Raw genomic sequence first — 18,682 nt, forward strand, 5'->3', positions numbered from 1 at the left:
CTGATAAGGAAAAGTTGAGTTTAGTCAACTTGGAGAAGATTGATGAGGAAATACAGAAGAAGTTTGAATTTGTCATGGAGCCAGTTAATTCAGCCATCCATCACTCTCAAGTCAAGCAAATTGATGAGAAGATTGATGAGGAAATACAGAAGAAGATTGAAGAGATGAGCATGAACTATCTGGAAAGAGGATAGTCTTCCTGCATCAAATCTCCAAAGGCTGAAATAATTCTTAAACCAAGGGTAAACTACTCAAAATCATCATTGAAGAACCCTTTGGACACTGTGTATGAGACACCTAAGCCTGATGAGAAGAAGCTTCTATCAAGGTCAATTGCTTTATACAAAGATCCAGCTGATTCAGCTTCCAAAAGGAGAATTGCCAAGATTTTCAAAAATGGGAAAGAAATTTGTGTGGTGGTTGGACATCCTCAATTTGCTCAAGCAAAGAGAGAAGAAAAGGCTAGATTGAAGCAGAAAAAAAAGCAAGCTACTCTGGATGCTAAAAAGACTAAACAAAAGAAAGAGCAAATTGTTATCTTGGCCAAGCTACATGCTGTAAATTCATCACAACAAATTCCTTCTCAACCATCTGAAGCTATTGAATCAAAGAAGAAAGTTGAACAATAGAAGAAATCTCCAAGAAATAAGGAATTGGCTAAAAGAACTAAAATGAAACTGGATATTTTTGACAAGGAATTGGAAAATCAATTTCCTAATGAATCTACACCATCTACAACTCAAGCATCAAAGCCCTCTGTGATATTAGAAGATATCAGGGTGGTGGATCCCTATAGGAATATTCATGGTGAACCTATTATGCCCAAGGATGAGCCAATAGAATGGGAGAACATACCAATTCCTGACTTCAATCAACCAATCCTTAGCAAGCCAAAAAGAACAAAGTCAAGAGCAGTCAAGAAAGTGAAGTTGTCACCTCTCAAATCCAAATCTCAAGTCAAAGCTCAATCTAAAGTCAGTAAAGGAGACTATTTGTACTTGTGTGACATCAAAGAATTTTCTGATCTAAACCTCTATCTGGATGAACTAGATGAAGTGAGAGGAATTGATGCATACAGAAACCTACCTGAAAGGTTAGTGTTCAAGTACAAAGAAGGAAAGGAGATTCAGTGGCCTCTTCACAGAATCCTTCAAGAAAGCCAAGCTGTACTGATTAAAGTTTATTCATCCTTCAAGAAGAACTTTGGGTTCAACATTACTGCAAGAAGATTGGTATTGAAGAAGATTGAAGAACTAAGGAGTGTTAGAGCTAAAGATGCACTCCCAAAGACTCTAATCATCCCTTACACATGGAGAAGAGTGCATCTAAGGCCCTACTGGCTGATGGAGTTCATAGATGACAAAGGTGTGAGAAAATTCTTCATATTAGAAGACCAATTGAGCATCTCTAGCAATGAGACTCTTTTGGAAATATAAGGAAAGCTAAATCTCTCAGATTCTGATAAACTAGAATTCCACAGGCAGCTCCAAAATCAGATTGAGGAAAATAACAGAAATCTTGGAAAGAGATCCAGACCTTCAAGAAACTAGACAAATCTGCTCAGGCTAGAGGAGCATCTTGAAAAATGACTGTGAGCAAAACTTTATATATTTTTGTTAATTGAAACACTTTTCAGTAATATCTACTTTCTCTTAAAGTTATATGTTTAGGGTGTTTTGTTATCATCAAGTATCTCTTAATTTATGGCTACAATTCCAGTAGACATAAATTGGGGGAGATTGTTGTGTATATGTTGTGTACTTGATGATTCCATGAACAAAACACCTTAGTAAATCTTACTTAGTGAAATAATGTAGCACTCGATGGATAAGATTTATAGTCCCGACGGATGACTCATTATAGTCCCGACGAATGATGACTTATTATCCATCGAGTGAGTAGCTTATGTAACAATAAGTCTGTAGCACATTTCTGCATTCACCATTGTATAGATTATGTAAGTAGTATTCAAGTCATGTTGACTTTATTTAGATATGCAGAATAGGTTGATTAATTATACATAAATGATGTCTTGTAATTCTGCATAAATGAAATGAAGTCAAGTGCCAGTTTGCTACCCGACGGATAACCTACAATGAAGTCGACGGATGTTCAAATAGACAACCTGAAGGATGATCAATAACTCGACGGATGATCATGAACCCGACGGATAAAGAATTCAAATATCTGTTGACAGTGACAACACAGTCACATGCGTCGAGTGGATGCAAATGGAGTGTGGTAGCCTATTCAATTGGGTTTTCGATAACAAAGAAGCATTGCCATTTCCATGCTATTATGAAGATATTCAAAGATGCTGGAGTAGAGTAATGAAGTAGCATTGTAATAGACTAGATAGTTTTTTTTATTATCTTGTCTTATTACTTTGTAATCTTGGTGATATATATAAACCAAGTAGTAGCAACTAAGACACTGTCGATCTAAGCAAGAAAGCAGAGAAACATTTGTAAGCAGGATTCTTAGCATTTCTCTGTAGTCTTAGACGTTCAATTGTTGTAAGCAGCTGTGAGCATTTTTGCACACAGGGTTCTCTCGATATATAATATATATCTCTGGTGGAATCATTCAAATCCACCAGAAAGTTTTTAAAGACTCTTGTTTTTAATTACTTGTGTTTTGATTCACTTAAGTTTTTATTTCGCATTGTACTAATCAATACACTTATATTTATATTTGAGTTAGAACATTTTATTTCAAGAAAAAGTTTCAAGAATTCCATTCAACCCCCCCTGTAATTCTTGTCATATTGTTAAGGGACTAACAACAACCATATCGGCATTACTATTTGTATTATAAAATATTCAAATCAACGTAAAGCATAAAATCCACTACAAGTCACTATTGCCAAATCTGTATACTAAAATCAATAAAATCATCTATAACAGAATCTACGATATGAATTGTAACACATCAAAATCAACTTAGAATATAAAATCAACTCCAAGTCAGTTTCTACAAGTCTGCTACTAAAATCATCTATAACAGCCTCTACGCTATGGATCGTAACACGTCAAAATAAAATTAAACCAGAAAATCAACCACGAGTCACAATAGACAAACGTGCCTATTAAAATCAACTAAATTGTATGATATAGTTCATAAACCTCAAAATCAAAATAAAACAGAAAATCAACTACAACTCACTATCGACAAATCTGCTATTAAAATCAACTAAAATCATATATAACATCCTCTACGCTATGGATCGTAACACATCTAAATAAAATTAAAACATAAAATCAACCATGAGCCACTATAGACAAATGTGTATTCTGACGCCCTCAATCTCGGGGTTAGGAAATGAGGACGCGCACACCTTTAATCTAATAATTAAGTAAGCATAAACCCCGATTAACTACTAACAGGATCAACAGGATAAAGTATGAGACAAGATTACAACTACCAATCATAAGATATAACTTACAACCCCAAAATATTATTAAATAAACAATATCGATTCCGGCTGGGAATCGATAGATAACCCATTATATCCTTAAACATTTCCTTCTAGGCGCGTGCTCACTCAAAAATACCACTACCTGCTCTGGCAACCGGAAGCCCTCAACACGATAGGGACCACCAGGTACGCTCTTACGAGCAGTGCGCCTAAGCCTGGCCATCTTCGTGCTTAACTGCCATGGTTAGATTAAAACAAAACATATGAGTATAAAACTCAGCAAGTAACTATAAAGAAGTTCTACGATATCAAATCACAATATACTTTACCAAACTTAGGGCATTCTACTTTATTAGTTCTAGGTGGCAGATTTCCAGCTTTTGGGTTAAGGAAAGGTTTTGAAGGATAATGTGGGGCTTTCAAGAAACAAGGCTCAATGCAGGATGAAAGCCGACAATCATCACAAATCATTAAAGGATCAAAATAGATCTTTCAAGAAGGAGGAAAGCAACAGTATTTAATTATATGGAATCAATCATATGATCAACAGATTTAAAAATCAGGGTTCTCGAGCTTTAAGCTTCACATCAACATAATCAACTCTTTTCAAAACAATATAAACCATTTTCATTTTCAAGAATCAATTTACTGAACAGAAAGTTTCAGTTCCCTTTTAAATAATCATTTAGAACCCTTGATTGGATCACTTTATCTTTCCATTTCATTATAATACGGGTGATCAGCCCGTACCAACCACCATCCGGTCTTTAAGGTACCAATCGGCATAATTTCATCCTTAAGTTAGACTATCCCCGCTAGCCTTTTACCATGACTGGACTAGTCCCACTAGCCTCTTACGTCCCAATCCAATCCATCAGGAATTCGTTAGGAAAACCTTGAGTTGGAAAAACAAATAGGTTTTCTAAAATACATTTTATCATTACCAAGAATATGAAATCATTCAGACTCTTTCGAGTCGAAACTCATTCTTAAGTCAGATTTTAATGAAAAAATAAGTTCAGGGAGTGATTCAAGGATAAACAAGGAACAATTCTTAAGGATTCTGTATCAAGGATAACAAGGCATTTAAGTCAAAAGGATCAACATCTGTCTAGGGATCAATAGGGTGATCAGGAAATAAAGTATCATTAAACAGGGTTCACAAGGATAATTATAGGGTTCAATACGATTCATGGCTTAATAAATAACTTGAACAGAAAGGACAGATTATCAAAGGGTTGAATCAGTAAGCTTATCAATAATAGTTTATCAAGATCAAGGGCAAGGTATCTCAAATCAATATCAGGGTTTCACAAATTAAACAGTTCAATACTCTACATGGTATGAACAACATTCTCTTTATAATCATTTACACAAGTAATTAGAGTTACTTGCCTGAATTTGCTTTCCTGAAGGTTGAACTACTGCCACCTAGTATATCATTTCCTTTCCTAGCCTGAATGCCCTCACGCTCCGAATCTACAATAAAACCAAAACCTTAATCAGTTTCCCAACTCTCGTTCCTAGAACGATCACTCAATACGATAACTCGATTATATCCTTGACTCGGGTATACGAATACAGCTTATACACATAAGCACATATCACATTCTTTACTCATAGCCTTATATCACTTTGCATATACTCGCTAATCCTTGACTATTTTCCCAGATCAAATATTTATAACTCGCACAAACACACAATGACATGCACGGCTATTACTTATAGCTTTTAACCTTAATTAACTCAATTCCCTTTTCTTTTATCCATAATTCGAACCAAAAACATAATCCAGCAAGCAAAATTCAAAGATTTTCACACATAAACACTCAATCATTCTATCATCTACCAAAAATCAGATTTTTGACTTTGAATTTCTTTGGCCAATTCGGCATTAACCACAAATATAATCAAACCAAAACATGCATTAATAATTCCTCTTTTAAGTCAACATGCAATCTTATTGCTTTCTAGTTAAACCTTAATTATACCAAAAATCAATTCACAAAAATCAATTTCTTCTTTTTATTAACACAAGGTCGAACCATAACCTTCACCATGCATTCCCAAATTTCGCATCTAAACAAATGTACAAGTCCAATTATCATAGAATCTTAGTTAGCATACTTAATACACAAAAGAACTTAGCCCTTTTTGATGCATGCAAACATTAAGAAATTTTATCACCCAATCTTTACTAATTTCCAAGAATGAACGTTAACAAGTCATGATTATTACTAAAAATCATTTTTGATCTTTTAAAACCAAGATCCTATTCTGGTTTTTTAAAAAAAAACAACACATGCAAATCATCTTCTTAATCCTTAATTCACAAATCAACCCATAATCATACATCAAATCAACAACTCATTCATTTTAGCAAAAATCAACTTGGTTTTCTAAAAATGGCAAGGGCCATTCGGCCTTCCTCAACAAAACACACATGCAAACTCAACTTCTAAACTTTTGCATCTTTAATCCTACTAATCTCCTAACATCAAACTAAATTATCATTACAACCAACAAGCATCAATTTATCAACTTATAATCCATAAAATTATTCGGCCTTTTTATCAAAATACCACATGCAAATCCAAACATTTGATTTAAAGATTCTAGAGCTCAGTTTTTAACATCATGGCTCACCAGTTCACCGGAGTTCATCACCGGTGGCGGTGGCATCTCGGTGGTGCCCCCATTCGGGGGTTTCCAACCATCAACCACCCATTTTCACAAGTAATACACACATGCATACACATATCCTCATTCAAAACACAAACCCTTTTGTTTTCATGAAAACCGAACTCAAAAACCTCCAAACCCAACTTTGATTTTTCTCAAGAACTTGAAAATAGCTACATGCATGAATGAATATAAGTAGATATCTCTATTTCTCACACAATCAAGGTTCTATACCCGAAAATGAATGAAGAACAAGTGAGAGAGAGTGAAAAGAGATAGTGTACCGAGAGAGAAAATCCGAGAGAGTGAGAGAGAGAGAGGAAGAAACAAGAGAAAAGAGAGAAAGAAGGGAGGGCTCGGGACAAAAAAAAAAGAAAGAAGAAGGAGGTGGGGTGGTTTTATATTACCAAGGGAGGGTAATATAGTAATTAGGTTATTCTATGTTTTGATTCTCTTTTTATTCTTAAAAGAAAATAGAGTTGATCTGCAAATACTTCTCTCGGAAAGATGAATTTGTTTTGAATAAAAATCTTTAACACGTAGATCTCGAAATTAGCTTTCCAACCATTACTCAAAATAGATTTTCGAGCGAATGGTTGATTTTATATGATTTTTACAAGTTTGTGCTAGTAATAACACTTTTCCATATAAAAATCAATTTAAAATGCAACGATCACCAAATAAATCGGTCCATCATTTTTAGAAAGTCTACAGGATTAATACGAAGATAACAAAATAATTCCCATGTTTTTATCTTACTCAGATAATTTTATAAAAATACGCGAAGGTTAAATAAATCTTTATTTAAATCACATAATTCCATTAAATTCATAAAAATGTCACAGAGCACATAGTCATGCACACAGACAAGCAATCACACATATACAATCACATAAAGACTCAGGTCTGATCACAGAATATATTATTCTTTAATATTTATCCTTTTCTACGCGTACCGGGTCACGTGCAGCCTGACGGCCCGACGCTCAGCGTTTCGATTACGCTTCTCATTATCATTACCAATCGACACGTCACTTAGGATGAAATACTTTATTTAAACACTATTTTCATTCAATCACACATAATTCACATTTTATATTCTTTAATCCTTATTGGGACGGGTTATGTTCAACATGACGGTCCGACGACACAGCTTAACTCCTAAGCTGACTCTTTAAATTGGAACATTTTTATTTACGCTCCTATATTCTAATATACAGAAAAGACAATTAATCAGCACTTAGTCACATAATTATAATCACATCACATAAAGCATACTTTATTGACTTAATTACGTCGCAAAATTCTCAGTCGTCACAATCTACCCTCCTTAAAAGGATTTTGTCCCCAGAATCTAATCTAAGCAAATAGATGAGGATACTTCTCTTTCATTTCACTTTCTAACTCCCAAGTCGATTCTTCGACTAATGGATTTCTCCATAACACTCTAACTAGAGGTACCACTTTATTTCTAAGCGTCCTCTCTTTTCGGTCCAAAATTCGAACTGGTTGTTCCACATAAGACAAATCTGGTTGGATTTCCACTGGTTCCAACTCGATCACATGGCTCGCATCAGCATTATACTTCTTCAGAAGAGATACATGAATTACATTGTGCAGATGTTGCATTTGCGGAGGTAGCGCCAATTCATATGCCACTTTCCCAACTCGTCGCAATACTTCAAATGGTCCAATATACCTAGGACTCAACTTCCCTTTCTTTCCGAATCGGGTTAAACCTTTCCAAGGAGATATCTTTAATAAGACTTTGTCTCCAGTTTTGAATTGCACATCTTTTCGTTCTTGATTTGCGTACTTTTCTTGTCGATCTTGAGCTGCAATTAACCTCTTTCGAATCATTTCTACCTTTTCCTTTGTTTGTTGAAATAGCTCTGGGCCAATTAATTTGCGCTCACCAACTTTGTCCCAATATGAAGGGGACCTATATTTTCTTCCATACAACGCTTCATAAGGCGGCATGCCAATACTCGCGTGATAACTGTTATTGTAGGAAAACTCAATTAAGGGCAAATGATCGTCCCAATTCCCTTTGAAATCTATTGCACAGATTCGCAACATATCTTCAATTGTCTGAATTGTCCTTTCACTTTGTCCGTCTGTCTGCGGATGATATGTCGTACTCATTTTTAACTTAGTTCTCAAATGATCATGGAATTGTCGCCAAAATCTTGAGTTAAACCTTGGATCTCTATCAGACACGATATATACAGGAACTCCATGACGCATCATGATCTCATCCAAATACAATTTGACCAACTTTTCCAACGAAAACCTTTCATTTATCGGCAAGAAATGTGCTGACTTGGTCAACCGATCGATTACCACCCAAATCGCATCATGATTTGACTTGGTTTTAGGTAATCCTACCACAAAATCTATCGCTATATGCTCCCATTTCCATTCGGATATATCCAGTGGCTGAAGCAATCCGCTCGGCCTTTGATATTCCGTTTTGACTCTTTGGCACGTATAACATTTACTTATCTATTTCGCAATTTCCTTTTTCATGTTTGGCCACCAATAACTTTCTTTTAAATCCTGGTACATCTTCGTACTTCCAGGGTGAATTAAAAATCTCGAGTTATGCGCTTCTTGCAAAATCTCGTGCTTTAGTTCCACAATAATAGGTATCCAAATACGTGAGTTAACACGGTATATTCCTTTTCCATCCTTTTGAGCTTTAATTTCTTCTCCCGTCAACTTATCCCTTTCGTGATTCATCACTTGCTCTTGACAACATCGAATCTTTTCCAAAATTTCAGGTTGAAATGACATTGCATATATAGCTTCACCTCCAAATTCTGGAGTCTGCACCTCTATTTCCATCTTTTCAAAATCCTTGATTAATTCTTCCGATGACGTTAACCTATTCAACCTTTCCTTGTGACTTAAAGCATCTGCTACCACATTTGCCTTTCCAGGATGATAGTTTATCGCACAATCATAATCTTTGATCAATTCCAACCACCTTCTTTGTCGCATATTCAATTCTTTCTGAGTAAAGATATACTTTAAACTCTTATTATCCATATAAATCTCCAACTTTTCCCCGTACAAATAATGCCTCCAAATCTTAAGGGCACAGACAATTGCTGCCAATTCCAAATCGTGCGTTGGATACTTTTGCTCGTGCGGCTTGAGTTGCCTTGACGCATATGCTATTATCTTCCCGTGTTGCATTAACACACATCCAAGTCCTTTATACGAAGCATCACTGAATATCACAAATTCCCTTTTTTCATCTGGTAATACCAAGACTGGGGCGGTTACCAGCCTCTTCTTTAACTCTTGAAAACTATCCTCGCACTTTTATGTCCAAACAAACTTCTCGTTCTTTCTCGTCAACTTTGTCAACGGAACGACAATCTTAGAGAAATCTAGCACAAATCTCCTGTAATATCCGGCTAATCCCAGAAAACTTCTGACTTCCGTAGGAGTCTTGGGTCTTTCCCAATTCATTACAGCTTATATCTTGGCTGGGTCCACTTTGATTCCTTCTTTATTAACTACATGACCAAGAAATTGCACTTCCTTTAGCCAAAATTCGCACTTTGAAAACTTAGCATACAGCTTCTCTTTTCTCATAATTTCCAAGGAAATCCTCAAATGCTCCTTATGATCTTCTTCCGTCTTGGAGTAAATCAGTATATCATCGATAAACACAATAATGAACTTATCCAAATATTGCTTGAACACTCGGTTCATAAGATCCATAAATGCGGCTGGCGCATTCGTCAAGCCAAACGCCATTACCAAAAACTCATAGTGTCCATATCTCGTTCGAAACGCTGTCTTGGGTATATCTTCCGCTTCAATCTTTAATTGATGATACCCAGATCTTAAATCGATCTTGGAGAAACACGAAGCTCCTTTCAGCCGATCAAACAAGTCATCGATTCGTGGTAGAGGGTACTTATTCTTGATTGTCAATTTATTCAGTTCGCGATAATCAATGCACAACTTCATACTTCCATCTTTTTTCTTTACAAATAATACCGGTGCGCCCCACGGGGATACACTTGGTCGGATCACTCCTTTATCCAACAATTCTTGTAACTGAGCTGCCAATTCCTTCATCTCGACTGCCGCCATGCGATAGGGAGCTTTTGACACTGGTTCCGTTCCAGGAGCCAAATCAATCGTAAACTCAATCTCTCTGTCCGGAGGTAGTCCAGGCAATTCATCAGGAAACACATTCGGAAAATCTCTTACTACTGGGATATCCTCGATCTTCACAGATTCTTTCTCCACATCCACGACATGAGCCATATAGACTTCGCATCCTTGACGTATTAATCTTCTCGCCTCAATAGCCGTTAGGAATTTCTTCTATTGCCTTTTTCCTTTAAATATCACCTCTTCACCATCCTTGGTTCTTAATTTCACCTTCTTACTTCTACATTCTATTTGCGCTTCATGGTTGACAACCAATCCATTCCTAGTATGACCTCAAATTCTCCTAACTTAAAGGGAATTAAGTCAGCAGAAAAGTGCCGACCTTCTATAGTCACATCACAATCGGGACAAATCTCGCTAGCAATAACTTTCTCTTGATTTGCTACCTCTATAATAAAATTAGGTTCTAGAGGGTACGCAACACAATTTAACTTATCAAGAATACTTTCAGAGATAAAAGATCTAGTCGCTCCAGAATCCATCAAAACTTTTACTTCTACTGAGATTATAACAAGCATAACTGCTACCACGTCCACATCTTGCACCGCATCTTTCATCGACATGTTAAAGGTTCTAGCTCTGGGTTGAGCTGATGGTGTTGGGAGAGACGGCGGTCCAGCAATCCTAAGAACATTAGCCTTCTGAACAGGCTCCTTGCAATTCCTGGCCATATGGCCCACTTTACCACACTTGAAACAAGCCAAATCAGGCTTCCTCGCTCCACTCGGGCATTCTGAAGAGTAATGCCCCTTTTGGTTGCACTTGAAACATGTCACATCCAACTTATTACACCTTCCTGGGTGTCTCTTTCCATAATTCCTGCATTCTTGAATCTGGGGTCTGCTATCCTTCCCCAGTTGTCCTGTTTTCTGGAAACGGTTCTTCTGAGCTCCGTTACCGGGTTTAAACTTCTGGAACTTTTGGTTCTGACCTCCACCAATCTTTCCAAACCTTCCTCTAAACTTTGAGCTTCCTTGCTCTTGTTCAGAGCTTTCAAATTTCCTTTTTCTTCCTTCATTTTCTCTTCTTGCAGCTTCTCGCTCACCTTCCATTATCATTACTTTTTGAACCAAAACAGCATAATTTTTTATCTCCAACATTTCTATTTGACTCATAATCCACGGCTTGTGTCCCTGTTGGAACCTCTTAGCCTTCTTCGCTTCTGTATTGACGTACTCAGGTACGAATCTAGACAATTCTGAAAACTTCACTTCATATTCCGCTACTGACATATCCTCTGTCTAAGGTCCAGAAATTTCATTTCCAACTGATCTTGCATATAGCTTGGTAAATACTTCTCCAGAAACATCTCAGTGAACTTTTACCATGTTAAGTCTTTGCCTTCCAACAACGCCTTTGAAGACTCCCACCAGAAACTTGCTTCATCTTTCAGGTAATAACTTATATACTAAGCTTTCTTGTTGTCCTTAACTTCTGCTAACTCAAAAGCTTTTTCCATTTCTCTTAACCACGACTGCGCTTTAATCGGGTCTGGCAAACCTAAGAATTCTGGGGGATGAATAGATTGAAAGTGCTTAAAGTTTCCAACTTTAGGGGCCACAGGTTGTTGCAAGAGTTGAGCAAGTCTGCTCATCATGGTGGTTTCTGGGTTTACTTCTGGGTCTTGGGTGGGAATTTCTTCTTCTTGGTGATCCGGTGAGTTGGTCATTTCTTACAAACCTGATTGAGCAATTATTTAGCAATACGATGGCATGGCATATATATAACAACAGTTTCTATAAAATCTCTTTTGTGGGTTTTAAGTTTTACCCAATTGGCACATGCAATCCTATTATTACATAATTCTCATATCAGTGTTGTTTTATCATGGCACTACGTAGGGTTTTATGATCTTTAAACATGGTTATACGAAAACATGGTTGTATAGAAACATGATATTGAGAACAGTTTATGAGATATTTAAGGTGCACAATGGAAAACAAGACAATGGATTTATTTAAACAAGGGTACATAAAGATAAGTCTGGCTATCACAGGTTCTGAAATAAGGTACAATAATATAGCAGGGTTAAACAGAGGAAAAACTGGAAAATATCCCCCTATCTACCCCTAACTTCCAACTACTACTACTACAATATAGTTCTGAAATACAACAAGATAAATGAAAAGGGATCCCGGCATCTGACCAAGTATCCCAAAGCCTACCGGCGCTGAAAAACAACAATCTACGGGCTCAACCAACAGTCCCATCTAATCATCTAGAATCTCTCTTAACACAACCAACATCCAGCGAATGATCTTATGCAACCTCCGGGCCTCAACATCAACATCACTAGTGGATGGTCCCTCATCCAATCTCCTCCTGGTAACCTGCTCCACCATCTTCACCCGAACTCGCCACTCATCATCCATAACTGAAGCACTCTGCCTAGACTCTCTGGCTAGCCTATCCACCAAAGCTCCCAACTCAGGAATGCGGGAGTAAACAAAGTCTCGATCCTGGACTAACTTGCCACCAGCACTGACATGTACAGTCTTAGGCATCTTAGACTCTGGCTCAGGGGCAAGGGTCTCTGAATCTGGCCTCAAGGGTGAAATCTGCATAGAGATCTCACTACTCTCAGAAGGGTCCTCCTCTGGGTCTGAACCAACATACACAGGCTCCTCTGGAGAGGGTGGAATGGGGTCCACTGGGGTACTAGTCAAACTAATCTCTGAGTCTGAATCACTACCACTACTAGGATCCTGAGAGAAAACACAAAACAGCAACCAAGAAACAATGTTAGGGTTAAGTAAAGATTCCAGCTAACTCACACCCTAACTCTAGTTTCCACTCTAGCTGATACACACTTTTCTTAGACTATACCCAATAGTCTAACTCAACTCTATATGAGTCGAACTCTCTCGCGATATAAATATATACCCAAAATACCTTTTTTATATATTCATAACTTGTCTCAGGGACTAGATCTCGTAGCTCTGATACCAACTTATGACGCCCTCAATCTCGGGATTAGGAAATGAGGACTCACACACCTTTAATCTAATAATTAAATAAGCATAAACCCCGATTAACTACTAACATAATCAACAGGATAAAGTATGAGACAAGATTACAACTACCAATCATAAGATATAACTTACAACCCCAAAATATTATTAAATAAACAATATCGATTCCGGCTGGGAACCGACAGATAACCCATTGTATCCTTAAACATTTCCTTCTAGGCGCGTGCTCACTCAAAAATACCACTACCTGCTCTGGCAACTGGAAGCCCTCAACACGGTAGGGACCACCAGGTACGCTTTTACGAGCAGTGCACCTAAGCCTGGCCATCTTCTTGCTTAACTGCCATGGTCAGATTAAAACAAAACATATGAGTATAAAACTCAGCAAGTAACTATAAAGCAGTTCTATGATATCAAATCACAATATACTTTACCAAACTCAGGGCATTCTACTTTATTAGTTCTAGGTGGCAGATTTCCAGCTTTTGGGTTAAGGAAAGGTTTTGAAGGATAATGTGGGGCTTTCAAGAAACAAGGCTCAATGCAGGACGAAAGCCGACAATCATCACAAATCATTAAAGGATCAAAATAGATCTTTCAAGAAGGAGGAAAGCAACAGTATTTCATTATATGGAATCAATCATATGATCAACAGATTTAAAAATCAGGGTTCTCGAGCTTTAAGCTTCACATCAATATAATCAACTCTTTTCAAAACAATATAAACCATTTTCATTTTCATTTTCAAGAATCAATTTCCTGAACAGAAAGTTTGAGTTCCCTTTTAAATAATCATTTAGAACCCTTGATTGGATCACTTTATCTTTCCATTTCATTATAATACGGGTGATCAGCTCGTACCGACCTCCATCCGGTCTTTAAGGTACCAATCGGCATAATTTCAGCAATAAGTTGGACTAGCCCCGCTAGCCTCTTACCATGACTGGACTAGTCCCACTAGCCTCTTACGTCCCAATCCAATCTATCAGGAATTCGTTTGGAAAACCTTGAGTTGGAAAAACAAATAGGTTTTCTAAAATCCATTTTATCATTACCAAGAATATGAAATCATTCAGACTCTTTTGAGTCGAAACTCAATCTTAAGTCAGATTTTAAGAAAAACAAAGTTCAGGGAGTGATTCAAGGATAAACAAGGAACAATTCTTAAGGATTCTGTATCAAGGATAACAAGGCATTTAAGTTAAAAGGATCAACATCTGTCTAGGGATCAATAGGGTGATCAGGAAATAAAGTATCATTAAACAGGGTTCACAAGGATAATTATAGGGTTCAATACGATTCATGGCTTAATAAATAACTTGAACAGAAAGGACAGATTATCAAAGGGTTGAATCGGTAAGCTTATCAATAACAGTTGATCAAGATCAAGGGCAAGGTATCTCAAATCAATATCAGGGTTTCACAAATTAAACAGTTTAATATTCTACATGGTATGAACAACATTCTCTTTATAATCATTTACACAAGTAATCAGAGTTACTTGCCTGAATTTGCTTTCCTGAAGGTTGAACTACTGCCACCTAGAATATCCTTTCCTTTCCTAGCCTGAATGCCCTCACGCTCCGAATCTACAATAAAACCAAAACCTTAATCAGTTTCTCAACTCTCGTTCCCAGAACGATCACTCAATACGATAACTCGATTATATCCTTGACTCGGGTATACGAATATAGCTTATACACATAAGCACATAGCACATTCTTTATTTATAGCCTTATATCACTTTGCATATACTCGCTAATCCTTCACTATTTTCCCAGATCAAATATTTATAACTCGCACAAACACACAATGACATGCACGGCTATTACTTATAGCTTTTAACCTTAATTAACACAATTCCCTTTTCTTTTATCCATAATTCGAACCAAAAACATAATCCAGCAAGCAAAATTCAAAGATTTTCACACATAAACACTCAATAATTCTATCATCTACCAAAAATCAGATTTTTGACTTTGAATTTCTTTGGCCTATTCGGCGTTAACCACAAACATAATCAAACCAAAACATGCATTAACAATTCCTCTTTTAAGTCAACATGCAATCTTATTGCTTTCTAGTTAATCATTAATTAAACCAAAAATCAAGTCACAAAAATCAATTTCTTCTTTTTATTAACACAAGGTCGAACCATAACCTTTACCATGCATTCCAAAATTTCGCATCTAAATAAATGTACAAGTCCAATTATCATAGAATCTTAGTTAGCATACCTAATACACAAAAGAACTTAGCCATTTTTGATACATGCAAACATTAAGAAATTTTATCACCCAATCTTTACTAATTTCCAAGAGTGAACATTAACAAGTCATGATTAGTACTAAAAATCATTTTTGATCTTTTAAAACCAAGATCCCATTCGGGTTTTTCAAAAAATCAACACATGCAAATGATCTTCTTAATCCTTAATTCACAAATCAACCCATAATCATATATCAAATCAACAACTCATTTATTTTAGCAAAAATCAACTTGGTTTTCTAAAAATGGCAAGGGCCATTCGGCCTTCCTCAAGAAAACACACATGCAAACTCAACTTCTAAACTTTTGCATCTTTAATCCTACTAATCTCTTAATATCAAACTAAATTATCATTACAACCAACAAGTATCAATTTATCAACTTATAATCCACAAAATCATTCGGCCTTTTTATCAAAATACCACATGCAAACACAAACATTTGATTTAAAGATTCTAGAGCTCAGTTTTTAACATCATGGCTCACCACTGGTTCACTGGAGTTCATCACCGGTGGCGGTGGCATCTCGGTGGTGCCCCCATTCAGGGGTTTCCAACCATCAACCACCCATTCTCACAAGTAATACACACATGCAAACACATATCCTCATTCAAAACACAAATCCTTTTGTTTTCATGAAAACCGAACTCAAAAACCACCAAACCCAACTTTGATTTTTCTCAAGAACTTGAAAATAGCTACATGCATGAATGAATACAAGTAGATATCTCTATTTCTCACACAATCAAGGTTCTATATCCGAAAATGAATGAAGAACAAGTGAGAGAGAGTGAAGAGAGAGAGTGTACCGAGAGAGAAAATTCGAGAGAGAGAGAGAGAGAGAGAGGAAGAAACGAGAGAAAAGAGAGAAAGAAGGGAGGGCTCGGGACAAAAAAAAAAGAAAGAAGAAGGAAGTGAGGTGATTTTATATTACCAAGGGAGGGTAATATAGTAATTAGGTTATTTTATGTTTTGATTCTCTTTTTATTCTTAAAAGAAAATAGAGTTGATCTGCAAATACTTCTCTCGTAAAGATGAATTTGTTTTGAATAAAAATCTTTAAGACTTTAACACGTAAATCTCGAAATTAGCTTTCCAACCATTACTCATAATAGATTTTCGAGCGAACGGTTGATTTAATATGATTTTTACAAGTTTGTGCTAGTAATAACACTTTTCCATATAAAAATCAATTTAAAATGCAACGATCACCAAATAAATCCGTCCATCATTTTTAGAAAGTCTACAGGATTATTACGAAGATAACAAAACAATTCCCATATTTTTATCTTACTCAGATAATTTTATAAAAATGCGCGAAGGTTAAATAAACCTTTATTTAAATCACATAATTCCATTAAATTCATAAAAATATCACAGAGCACATAGTCATGCACACAGAAAAGCAATCACACATATACAATCACATAACGACTCAGGTCTGATCACAGAATTTATTCTTCTTTAATCTTTATCCTTTTCTACGCGTATCGGGTCACGTTCAGCCTGACGGCCCGATGTTCAGCGTTTCGATTACGCTTCTCATTATCATTACCAATCGACACGTCACTTAGGACGTAATACTTTATTTAAACACTCATTTCATTCAGTCACACATAATTCACATTTTATATTCTTTAACTCCTTATTGGGACGGGTTCCGTTCTACCTGACGGCCCGACGACACAGTTTAACTCCTAAGCTGACTCTTTAAATTGGAACGTTTTATTTACGCTCCTATATTCTAATATACAGAAAAGACAATTAATCAGCACTTAGTCACATAATTATAATCACATCACATAAAGCATACTTTATTGATTTAATTACGTTGCAAAATTCTCAGTCGTCACATGTATACTAAAATCATCTATAACAGTCTTCACGATATGGATCGTAACACCTCAAAAATAAAATAAAACAGAGAATTAACTGTAATTCAGTATCGACAAATCTACTACTAAAATCAACTTAAAGCATCTATAACAATCTATAGAATATTACTTCTAGCACATGAAAATCAACTTAAAACAAAAATCAACTACAAGTCATCGTCGTCAAATATATATACTAAAATCAACTCAAAACAACGATAACAACCTCTGTTTATGGATCGTAATACAGTTAAACATAAAATAATTGAAATTAGAGATCAAAACTCTACGAGATTATTAGTTGAAGGTTTAGTTAAGTTTTGCAACTACAAACTAAAGAAAATTGTGATTTGACAAAATCGACTCAAAACAATAATAATAACCGCCAGTACACTTGATCAGATACCTCCAATGCAACTGAAATTAAACAAAATTGAAAAAGGGTAAGGTGTTGACTTACAAAACTAAAACAACTCAACATTTTTGACAAAAAACTTATGAAAGTACACAGAATCTATTTAACGCATGGTATGATTTGAGACCTCAATTACAACTAAAATCAAAGCAAATTAAGGTGCTGATTTCAAAATCCAAAAACTAATCCCAAATTTTTTTGAAAAAGAAAAACTTACAAAACTTATATATACATATACATACACACCCGAGAACCCATCCATTAGTATTTCAAATAAAGCATGTTTTAAGCAATTAAAATAGAAATAAATCTAAAATTAGGAAGTTAATTCAAGATTACGAGTTAATAATTGATTAGAATTACCTTAGAAACGATTTGCAAAATTAGATTGAAATAGATTTTGATGGTGAAGAAAGCATCGAAATTGTCTGAATAGCAGTAAAGCTTAGAGAGAGAAAATTAAGAAGTACGTGTTTTCAATGTAATTGGGTCAAACATAAATAACCGTATTTTTGCAATGTTAAACAAAAAACACTGCAATTTTTTAAAAAAAGTTAAAACAAAATTACAAAATTTTACTTTTTAATATATACATATGAAAAAAGCTCTATATGCTTTTAGAATAAATATCTAAGAATTTTTATTTGAAAGGATGCAAAGTGCTAACTACTAAAATTAATTCAAAAGTGTCTTTGTCACGTAAAATTTAGCAAATTTTTTTTTTGACATTCTTAGTCGTTGGTAGCACAATTACCATGCTCTTTACGTAATATCTTGATATATCCGGCTGAGATAATTCCATAATTTTCCAAATCGAAACTTTTCAAAAACCCCATATATAAATCTAGAAATAAAA

This window comes from Apium graveolens, chromosome 5, assembly GCF_009905375.1.
Source record: "Apium graveolens cultivar Ventura chromosome 5, ASM990537v1, whole genome shotgun sequence".
NCBI lineage: Eukaryota > Viridiplantae > Streptophyta > Magnoliopsida > Apiales > Apiaceae > Apium > Apium graveolens.